Here is a 10626-nt window from a genome sequence, read left to right as displayed (position 1 = left end):
ATATTTATTGTTGCTTTTAAAATATTGGAATGTAATTTGAGCGAACATATTAAAACCAGCATGCAAATTCTTTTCAAATCGAATTCATTGAAGTCCCTCCCCTCCCCAAGCCCTGCCCTCCTCCGGCTCTGCCCCCATAACCTCCCGCCAGTGGCGAAGAGGGACCTGGCAACCCTATCTCTTTAATACAGGAGCAGCAGTTTAGGAGGAGTTCGGTTTCTGGAAAGCTGCCGGGGCGTGCTTTCGAACAGAAAGGTGGGGTTAAAAAAATGCCCTGGAGCCCTTTCTCCTGGCATGCTGGGCTTTTAGGGCCCTACAATCCCTCCTTCCCGCAGACACAAGCAGTGACTGCCTTTGGAAAGTGGGGGGAGGAAGAAAGACAGGCAGCTTTTCTTTGCCTGGAGGGGCCAGCTTTTATCAGTGAAACCGTACTGTGGGGGAACAAGATTAAAGCGCCATACCAGGGACTGCAATTTACCAGTAAAAACGTACTGGGAAGGTCTTAGAGATCTTTAAGCCCTTAGTAGGGCTGCCAACCTCTGGGTACGGCCTGGAGATCTCCTGGAATTACAGCGGGTTTCCAAGCAGCCGGGATCAGTTCCCCTGGAGATAATGGCTGTTTTGGAGGGTTTAGAACATAAGAAAGGCCACGCAGGATCAGACCCAGGCCCATCAAGTCCAGCAGTCTGTTCACACAGTGGCCAACCAAGTGCCTCTTGGAAGCCCCCAAACAAGACGACTGTAGCAGCACCATCCTGCCTGTGCTCCACCGCAGCCAAAATAATAGGCATGCTCCTCTGATACTGAAGAGAACAAGAATGCATCATGACCGGTATCCATGAGAACATAAGAAAGGCCATGCTGGATCAGACCCAGGTCCATCAAGTCCAGCGGTCTGTTCACACAGTGGCCAGCCAGGTGCCTCTTGGAAGCCCTCAAACAAGACGACTGCACCAGCACCATCCTGCCTGTGCTCCACTGCACCCAAAATAATAGGCATGCTCCTCTGATACTGAAGAGAACAAGAATGCATCATGACCGGTATCCATGAGAACATAAGAAAGGCCCTGCAGGATCAGACCCAGGCCCATCAAGTCCAGCAGTCTGTTCACACAGTGGCCAACCAGGTGCCTCTAGGAAGCCCCCAAACAAGACGACTGCGGCAGCACCATCCTGCCTGTGTTCCAAAGCACCTAATATAACATGCTCATTGCTCCTCTGATCCTGGAGAGAACAAGTATGCATCATGACTAGTATTCATTTTGACTAGTAGCCATGGATAGGCCTCTCCTCCATGAACATGTCCACTCCCCTCTTCAAGCCTTCCAAGCTGGCAGCCATCACCACATCCTGGGGCAGGGAGTTCCACAATTTAACTCTGCGTTGTGTGAAAAAATACTTCCTTTTATGTGTTTTGAATCTCTCACCCTCCAGCTTTATACTCTGCAGAGGCCCCTCCCTCCTAGGGTTGCCAACCTCCAGGTACTAGCTGGAGATCTCCAGCTATTACAACTGATCTCCAGCCGGTAGAAGTCAGTTCGCCTAGAGAAAATGGCTGCTTTGGCAATTGGACTCGATGGCATTGAAGTCCCTCCCCTCCCTAAACCCTGCCCTCCTCAGGCTCCGCCTCGAAAATCTCCAGATATTTCCCAGTTCGGAGCTGGCACCCCTACTTCCTCCCCAAATTCTGTCCTACAGGTTCCACCCTGAAATCTCCAGTAACGTACCAACCTGGAGTTGGCAACCCGAGGTCTTTGCTGAGTGGCTCTTGTTACTCTCTATTAGCCTAAACTACCTTGCAGTTAGGGTTGCCAACCTCCAGGTGGTGAAAAAATAGTATTCAGCTCACACTAATTATGCAAAAGTGCGATGTCGCACTTTTGCATAATTAATGTGAGCTGAATACTATTTTTTCACTTAGCTAGTCTATTTAGTATTTGGTGCTAATTTTTGCTAAACCTCCAGGTGATGGCTGGAGATCTCCCGCTATTACAACTGATCTCCAGACGACAAAGATCAGTTCCCCTGGAGAAAATGGCCGCATTTGTGGCATTAAACCCCATTGATGTCTGTCCCCAAACCCAACCCTCCTCAGGCTCCACCCCCCAAATCTCCAGGTATTTCCCAACCCGGAGCTGGCAACCGTAATCGCAGCACGGTATGTGTGGTTGCCACCTTCCTCTGTATGCAAGTTTTCTTCTATTTTGAACATGGTGAAGCATTCAAAAGTGATTACCGCCCGCTTCAAGGGGAGGTGGCGTTGTCCACTCTCCTTAGGATGCTACCCCACACACCCCTTCTGCTTCATGTGTAAACCAGGCCAAATTTCAGTGGCGTCCGTGCACACACACCTTCCGTGTGCCGGCCAGTAAGAGCCGAGGACACGAGAATGTGGGGACGTCTGTGAGCTTTTCTCTCTTGTGTCCTGGGTCTTTTCACAGCCACATTCCCTCCTACCCTTCCACACATGAAAATAAGGATCCTCTTGTGTTTCCCGAACAGCCCTGATCTTTCACCAAGGAGCCGCCGCCTGACCTCTCCCCACCCACACATTGCTGGTGGCTTTTTTCCCCTCCAAGGGCCGTAGGCTGCATTCACGTTTTGCAATTGCCCTGCAGAAGCACCGGGCTTTGAGAGCTCAGGCTAGGCGCACAGAGACGGCTGCTTAAAGCAGGATCTGCCGAAGTAATTTTTAAAGGTAGGGGTGTCTGATTTTTAACACTGAAAAGGGATGGGGGCTGTGAGGGCAGTTGAATTATGGTTTTTTCTCCCCCACTCTGGGTTGTTCTTTTCCTCAGCTGGGCTTGCTTCCACTCTGGACCATAAATAACATTTTGGATGTGACGTCCAAGTCAGCGTGGGTGAGATGAGCAGGGCTGTCAGCTCCGGGTCGGGATATACCTTGAGATTTTGGAGATGGAGCCTGAGGAGGGCAGGGTTTGGGGTGGGGAAAGGGGTATAATGCCATAGAGGGCGAAAACGCACGGTCGCTTTAGCCTCCTTTATTCCCTGTTTCAGCCAGGATTCAGCCAGGATCGAACGCACAGGGAATAAAGGAGGCTAAAGCGACCATGCGTTTCCCCCCAGAGTCCACCTTCCAGAGCGGGCATTTTCCCCAGGGGAACTGAGTAGGGTCGCCAACCTCCAGGTACTAGCTGGAGATCTCCTGCTATTACAACTGATCTCAAGCCGATAGAGACCAGTTCCCCTGAAAAATGGCCACTTTGGCAATTGGACTCTATGGCATTGAAGCACCTCCCCTCCCCAAACCCTGCCCTCCTCCGGCTCCACCCCAAAAACCTCCCGCTGGTGGCAAAGAGGGACCTGGCAACCCTAATTGCCTGGAGATCAGTTGTAATCCCAGGAGATCTTCAGCCATTACAACTGATCTCCAGCCGAGAGACCAGTTCCCCTGGAGAAAATGGCCACTTTGGCCATTGGACTCTATGGCATTGAAGTTCCTCCCCTCCCCAAACCCTGCCCTCCTCAGGCTCCTCCCCAAAAACCTCCCGCCGGTGGTGAAGAGTGATCTGGCAACCCTACTGGAGGCTGGTGGGTGAGAGATTTTATCAGCAAAAGAGAACAGTTGCAAAACGCTGTCTCAACAAGAGGCCAAATTAACACGTCGGTCTGACCCTGTTGATCTTCCCGGGTCAGAGGCCACCCTAAGTCATTGAACCGGGTGAGGTTCAGTTGATGTGATGTGGCTGAGAACAATAACTACTGTCATGGCCAACCGGGAGCTGTTGCCTCCTCTTAGGCCAATAAATGGGTGCTATGGGTGTGCTCTGTCTTCACTGGTTCTGAGTCTTCCACCACCTCCCCTTCACTGCAATCCTCTAGTTTGGGGTAAGGGCTGGGCCTCGGCTGGTGCTGGCAGAGAACTGCAATATCCGATTGGCACATCCAGGTTTCAGTGATGTCTGCCAGGTCCACTTGTTCTTCGCACAGCAGGTCTGAGAATGTAGAGATCTTATCTATGCAAACCTGGCATTGCACAACTAGGGCTGCCGACTTCCAGGTGGTGGCTGGAGATCTCCCGCTATTACGACTGATCTCCAGGTGACAGAGATCAGTTCTCCTGGAGAAAATGGCCGCTTTGGACATTGGACTCTATGGCATTGAAGTCCCTCTCCTCCCCAAACCCCGCCCTCCTCAGGCTCCCCCCAAAAAACCTCCCGCCAGTGGCCAAGAGGGACCTGGCAACCCTACTCTCCATCCACATTTCTTTGGACAGGGCAAAGATTAGACAGACAAGCATTACAATCACACTTCCCAACACACTTTCCACAGCCACATCCCACTGCCATGTGAAGATCCTGGTTTGACCTTTTACCTTGCGGAGGTCCCTCCCCTCCCCAAACCCCTCCCTCTACAGCCCCCACCCCAAAATCTCCAGGTATTTCCCAACCTGGAGCCTGCAACCCTATTTTTTGTAGTCTAAGGTTTGTGCTCATAGGGGTATAATTGGTTGCTAGTGAATAAATGACACGTGTGGTGAGCTGCAGTACTGCAGTCCAAGTTCTGCTCACGAGCTGAGTTCGATCCTGACAGAAGTTGGTTTCAGGTAGCCGGCTCAAGGTTGACTCAGCCTTCCATCCTTCCGAGGTCGGTCAAAGGAGTACCCAGCTTGCTGGGGGTAAAGGGAAGATGACTGGGGAAGGCACTGGCAAACCACCCCGCAAACAAAGTCTGCCTAATAAACGTTGAGATGGGACATCACCCCATGGGTCGGGAATGACCCGGTTTTTGCACAGGGGACCTTTACCTTTTTTAGTGAATAAATATTTCATTTAGGCTTTTTATGCATGGCTGTTTCCCTCACAGTCACCCCTCCTATGAATTCGGGTCTTTGTTGTGGTTATGCATGCCGTTTCTGACAGCCAGAGGTCGCTTCACTCTCCCACTGCGTGTTCCCGCATTTTGCCCGCGTTTATAAATTTGAGATAAAACAGGTCCCTGAAAATGCAGGCAAAATGTGGGGAAATGCAGGGGGAGAGCGAGGCGACCTCTGGCAGTCAGAAACGGCATGCATAGTCACAACAAAGACCCAAAGTCGTTGGAGGGGTGACAGCGAGTGAAGCAGCCATGCATAAAAGACCATGGTCTGAATTGGATGATTTACATTGCTTTTTCTCTGGGCACATAGCTCTGTAATAAAAAAAAAACCCTGTATACCCTGATAAAAGATCCCTTGTTTATCCATCTGGAAACCCAGTAATAACCTAATCCCTCCACTTCCCGTGGTCCAGTTTGGATAACAAAACCACTTTAAAATATTGTTGAAGGCTTTCACGGTCACTTTTTGCCAGCAGCTGTGGCCGGCATCTTCAGAGGAGTAACACTGAAGGACAGAGGAGGGTTACTCCTCTGAAGATGCCTGCCACAGCTGCTGGCGAAACATCAGGAAAGAAAATACCAAGACCACGGTCACACAGCCCGGATAACCTACAAGAACCAAAAAAAACCACTTTAGTTCTTGAAATCAACCCCCAACCTTCATTGTTTGGGGTGAATCCAGGTTTAAGGAAATGGGTTGCCTTTGCGTTCTCGTTTCAGCCTGGGAGCAAGGCGTGTTAAGATAATGCCCACAATGATTGCTTTCTAACAAAGTTGAATTTCTAATAGCATATTTAATCTCATGGTGGATCTGATTATGTTTATTGCAGAATACTTGCTACTCATCACATTGCTGTTGAGAGAGGCAGTTAGGGGAGGATGGAACGGAAGCAGGTTGCTGACATTCTAAGTGTGTCCATTTACACCAGGGGTTCCCGGCATGGTGCCCATGAGTACCCTGGCAGGGATTTTGCCCAGCAAGGTTTCTGATTGACCATTGGAGATCTGATTGGCTGTGCAGACCACAGCACAAGGATCTTCATTGTGTGACTGAAGGTAAGCTACGGCAGCCGTTCTGTGGCTGGCTCCAGCGGTGCCCACAGGTTCAAAAGGTTGGAGACCCCTGGTTTTCACATACAATAAAGTTGAGCTGTATCAGCCCCTCACTTAAGAGATCTGGGAGAAGGGGCTGAGATAGGGTTCCCAGTTCTCCCCTCTTGGTCAGCAGGAGGTTTTAGGGGGCAGGGCTGGGGCGGTTTGACTGCTAAAGCAGCTGTGGCAATGCGGTGCGTCCTGGGGGGGGGGTAAACCCGGAAGTGACGCCATTGTGTGTGCGCGGCCGCCGCTCCAGAGCAGCTCGGTGGATTGGCAGGCGATTGCCCGCCGAAACCACCCACCTGGCAACCCTCGGCTGAGATCTCTCCAGTCCTAGTGTGCATTAACAAAATTTTAAGAAGGTACCCTCCATCTCTCCCCTAAATCTAGGAGTGGGGTTTTATTAGAGAGGCATCAGAAAATAGGGATTGTTCCCGATACAGATGGAGAGGGGCAGGGTAGAGAACCACCCCCAAACTTGTACATAAGGCTTATCCCGCTTTTGCAATCTTGAGACCTGTTTTGTTTCACCCACGTAATTATATTGAAACATCTCATGTGTCGTAAGAGGAACACCCTTGGCTCTGGCTGGCAGGTGCAGTTCTTAATGCCATATACCAACATTAGATATGTAGCCTTCCACATGACTGGAAGGGTGTGTCGGCCACCCACCGATGTCACAGGCCCCTCAGCTGATCTGCGCGTTCTTGTTGCCTTCGAAAAGCATCCCGTGCCTTCTTACTTTCCTCTTATGGAACCGGTGGGAAAGGCGGCAGGACTCGCAAGGTAAGGACTATGGCTTGGGACTTGCAACTAGGCAGGAAGGTGGAGATGTGCAAATGGGTGCTGCTGGCGGACAACTGACTTATGGGAATTTGTGAGGCTGAATGAGCTACGAAGGTAGGGCTTAATGTTGGGGGGGGGCACAGGGGGTGATGCATGGGCTTGGGGCTTGGAGAGGTGTTAAACTATCAGGGGTAGGAACCTCAATTAAGGTTGCAAAGTCTTGGGAAATTCCTGGAAATTTGGGGGCGGAGCCTGGGGAAGGTGGGGTTTGCGGGGGAACCTCAGCAGGGTATTATGCCGTGGAGTCCCTCCATAAGAATATAAGAAAAGCCATGTGGGATCAAACCAAGGCCCATCAAATCTAGCAGTCTGTTCACACAGTGGCCCACCAGGTGTCTCTAGGAAGCCTGCAAACAAGACGACTGCAGCAGCATTAACCCCCCCTGTGTTCCACAGCACTTAATAGCATAGGCATGCTCCTCTTGTACTGGACAGAATCCAGGTCTGCATCATGACTAGTAGCCATTTTTACTAGTAGCCATGGATAGCCCACTCCTCCATGAACATGTCCACTCCCCTCTTAAAGCCTTCCAAGTTGGCAACCATCACCACATCCTGGGGCAGGGAGTTCCACAATTCAACTAGAAGGCCTTTTTGGCAAATGCATGAAGGGTACTTACTTGGGTTGCCAGCTTTTAAGCCCGTCCCTTTAGCTGTTCCTTGAATATCAATTTGATCTTCAAGCAATTATCAGGTGACATTATTGAACTTCGTGCCACCAGAAACTTCAGCTCCCCTTTTCCACTCACTAAACCTCTGCTAAGGAGACAGTCAAAAGCTCTGCTCACGACCTGAGTTTGATCCCGACGGAAGTCGGTTTCAGGTAGCCGGCTCAAGGTTGACTCAGCCTTCCATCCTTCTGAGGTCGGTGAAATGAGTACCCAGCTTTCTGGGGGTAAAGGGAAGATTACTGGGGAAGGCACTGGCAAACCACCCCGCAAACAAAGTCTGCCTTGGAAACTTCGGGATGTGACGTCACCTCATGGGTCAGGAATGACCCGGTGCTTGCACAGGGGACCTTTACCTTTAAGGAGGCAGAGCCCTGCTCAGGATGTCCCAGGCTAGCCTGATGTAATCAGATCTTGGTTGCTGAGCAGGGCTGGCCCTGGTTAGTAGTTGGATAGGAGGCCACCGAAGACGTCCAGGGATGTTATGCAGAAGCAGGCAAGGGCAAACCACCTCTGTTTGGCCCTTGCCTTGAAACCCTATGGGTCTGCCGTAAATTGGCTGCCACTTGACAGCACTTTCCACCACCAATGTTACAGGACAACATCCCTAATGACTGGATGAGGCAGAAAATGGCAGGAAAGATCTTCACTCCCGACCTCATCCTCTTTCGCCTGCTCTCCTTGATATCTGAGAGAATTGCCTCCTGGAATGCTTCTGTGATGCCATATCTCTCACTTTCTCCAAATCCTTCCTCAAAACATTTTCCCCCCTGCAAAGTTCCTTAGTTCCCCTGCAATCAATACATTTTCTTCCCCTGTTTATCCTCCCTTTCCATTTCTCTCCACCGTCTGCTTTGTCTCCGATTTTTAGATCGTAAGCTGTTTGGCAGGCTTTTAAAACAAACTTTAAAAACTGAGCCACCGTCTCCAATATTTGGGGCGAACGGTTGTTCAATAAATAGAGAACGTTAAAAGAATCTGAGACATTCAGTCTATTTACCAAACAGGGGGCTTAATAGTTCATTACGAGATTCTGTGTCGAAACTGCAATAGAATAAGACGTGAGCAACGGTTTCTATACAATTATTGTCACAAGCGCAAAGCCTGTCAGACAGAGGAATTTTCTGAAATCTGCCTTTGAGTAGCGCAGATGGCAAAACATTAAATCTGGCCAGAGAGATAGCTCTGCATCGAGATGGATCACACAGGTGAGATCAGTATGGGGAGGGCTGGTAAACGTCAAAGGGTACCCCTAAATTTAACGGGGAGCATGTTTTATTGGCAGCACTATTTAGATCTTGAAGTCCTATATCTAATAGTCTGCGTCTTATCCTTTGGAAAGCTTCTTCCTCAGTAAGCATAAGCAAGGAGTCAAAATTAAGGCTGATAGATTTAATTTTTGCTCTCAATATGTTGAAACCACTTAAAAGGGCCATCTATCTCTCCGTTGATCTGATTTTTATTCTGCCTTAGCAAGGCAATAGGAAGCGGTATTGTATGGTAGGGTTAATCATTAGATACATTCTCTTACATTGGTTAAGGCACAGTAATTTCGGGACATCACTTGGGGTTGTAGTAGTTGAAAGGGAAGCCTGGCGAAAGTGCTGAGTCACTCCAGGGATGAAAGTTGGGTTTGGAAATTGCCTTTGATAAAGGTCACGGCTTGGTCTCGAGGGTCTTGAATGGGGATGCCAGCCTCTAGGTGGGACCTGGGGATCCCCTGGAATTACAGCTCAGCTCCAGACCGCAGAGATCAGTTCTCCGGTAGAAAACGGATGCTTTGGGAAAGTGGGCTCTATTGCATTGTACTCCACTGAGGTCCCTGTCCTCCCCAGGCTCCACCCCCAGTTCTCCCAGCCTGGAGCTGGCCCCCCTCCCCCCTCCCCTGCTGTTGGCCAGGGGGGACCTGGCAACCCTTGTCTTGAATTCCCATTGATGCTTTCCTGTGGGTGCTCAAGGTTACTAGTAGATAGTCTCTTGATGACCTCTGTACCCACCCAAGCTTAGAGAAGGATACTAGTTCTCCCCCCATACCCCTTTTTCTAAGTTCTCAAACTTTTTCCCACACATTTTTGTAGTAATTCTGCAGCTCTGCTGTAAGTCGGATCGTCATGATCTTCTTGTTTACAGACGGGGAATCGAGGCTGTGAGGGACAGTGTGGCTTCCCTAAGTCTTCCCAACCTGGAGCTGGCCCCCCTCCCCCCCTCCCCAGAATATGGCTGAGCTAACATTCAGAGGAGGCACTTTCCAGCTTATTACTCGGGTTCTTTACTACTCTATTATATCCCTTCCTTGAGTTATATGTAAGAAAGCTTGAAAGTCTACAACTAGGATTGCCAACCTCCAGGTGGTGGCTGGAGATCTCCTGCTATTACAACTGATCTCCAGCTGATAGAGATCAGTTCACCGGGAGAAAATGGCCACTTTGGCAATTGGACTCTATGGCATTGAAGTCCCCCCCCCCTCCCCAAACCTCCTTAGGCTCTACCCCAAAAACCTCCCGCCGGTGGCAAAGAGGGACCTGGCAACCCAATCTGCGACCCATCTACCAACATTAGGAAGAATTTTCTAACAGTTAGAGCCGCTCCTCAGTGGAACAGGCTTCCTCGGGAGGTGGTAAGCTCTCCTTCCCTGGAGGTTTTTAAGAAGAGGTTAGATGGCCATCTGTCAGCAATGCTGATTCTGTGACCTTAGGCAGATGATGAGAGGGAGGGCATCTTGGCCATCTTCTGGTCAGTAGGTGTAGGGGGGAGGTAGTTGTGAATTTCCTGCATTGTGCAGGGGGTTGGACTTGATGACCCTGGTGGTCCCTTCCAACTCTATGATTCTATGTACTCATGTTTTATGTAATGGAGCTGATATGGGAATGAACGAGTTTGGAACGCTGCTTACTTTGAACCTTTAATGTAAAAAATTAGATTTGAGTCCAGTAGCACCATAGAAACAAAAAAGATTTTTGGGCTATAACCTTTTGAGAGTCAGAGATGCTCGAGTCTTTATGTCTCAATCTGAGGGTGGGAGGGGTGTTGCGTAGAAGGGATTTGGGATCCATATGTGGAATGCACATTGTAGTTAGCTTGTTGACGGCAGAGGAGAAATGCTTAGGGGCAGAAAGTTAGCATCTATGGTGAGATAAGAATTTAAACAATATAGCTAATGTTGCAGTGATGCTGTTGC

Source organism: Euleptes europaea, chromosome 11, assembly GCF_029931775.1.
Source record: "Euleptes europaea isolate rEulEur1 chromosome 11, rEulEur1.hap1, whole genome shotgun sequence".
NCBI classification, from domain to species: Eukaryota; Metazoa; Chordata; class Lepidosauria; order Squamata; family Sphaerodactylidae; genus Euleptes; species Euleptes europaea.
The sequence above is the reverse complement of the archived record's forward strand: the minus strand, read 5'-3'. Positions refer to the sequence as shown.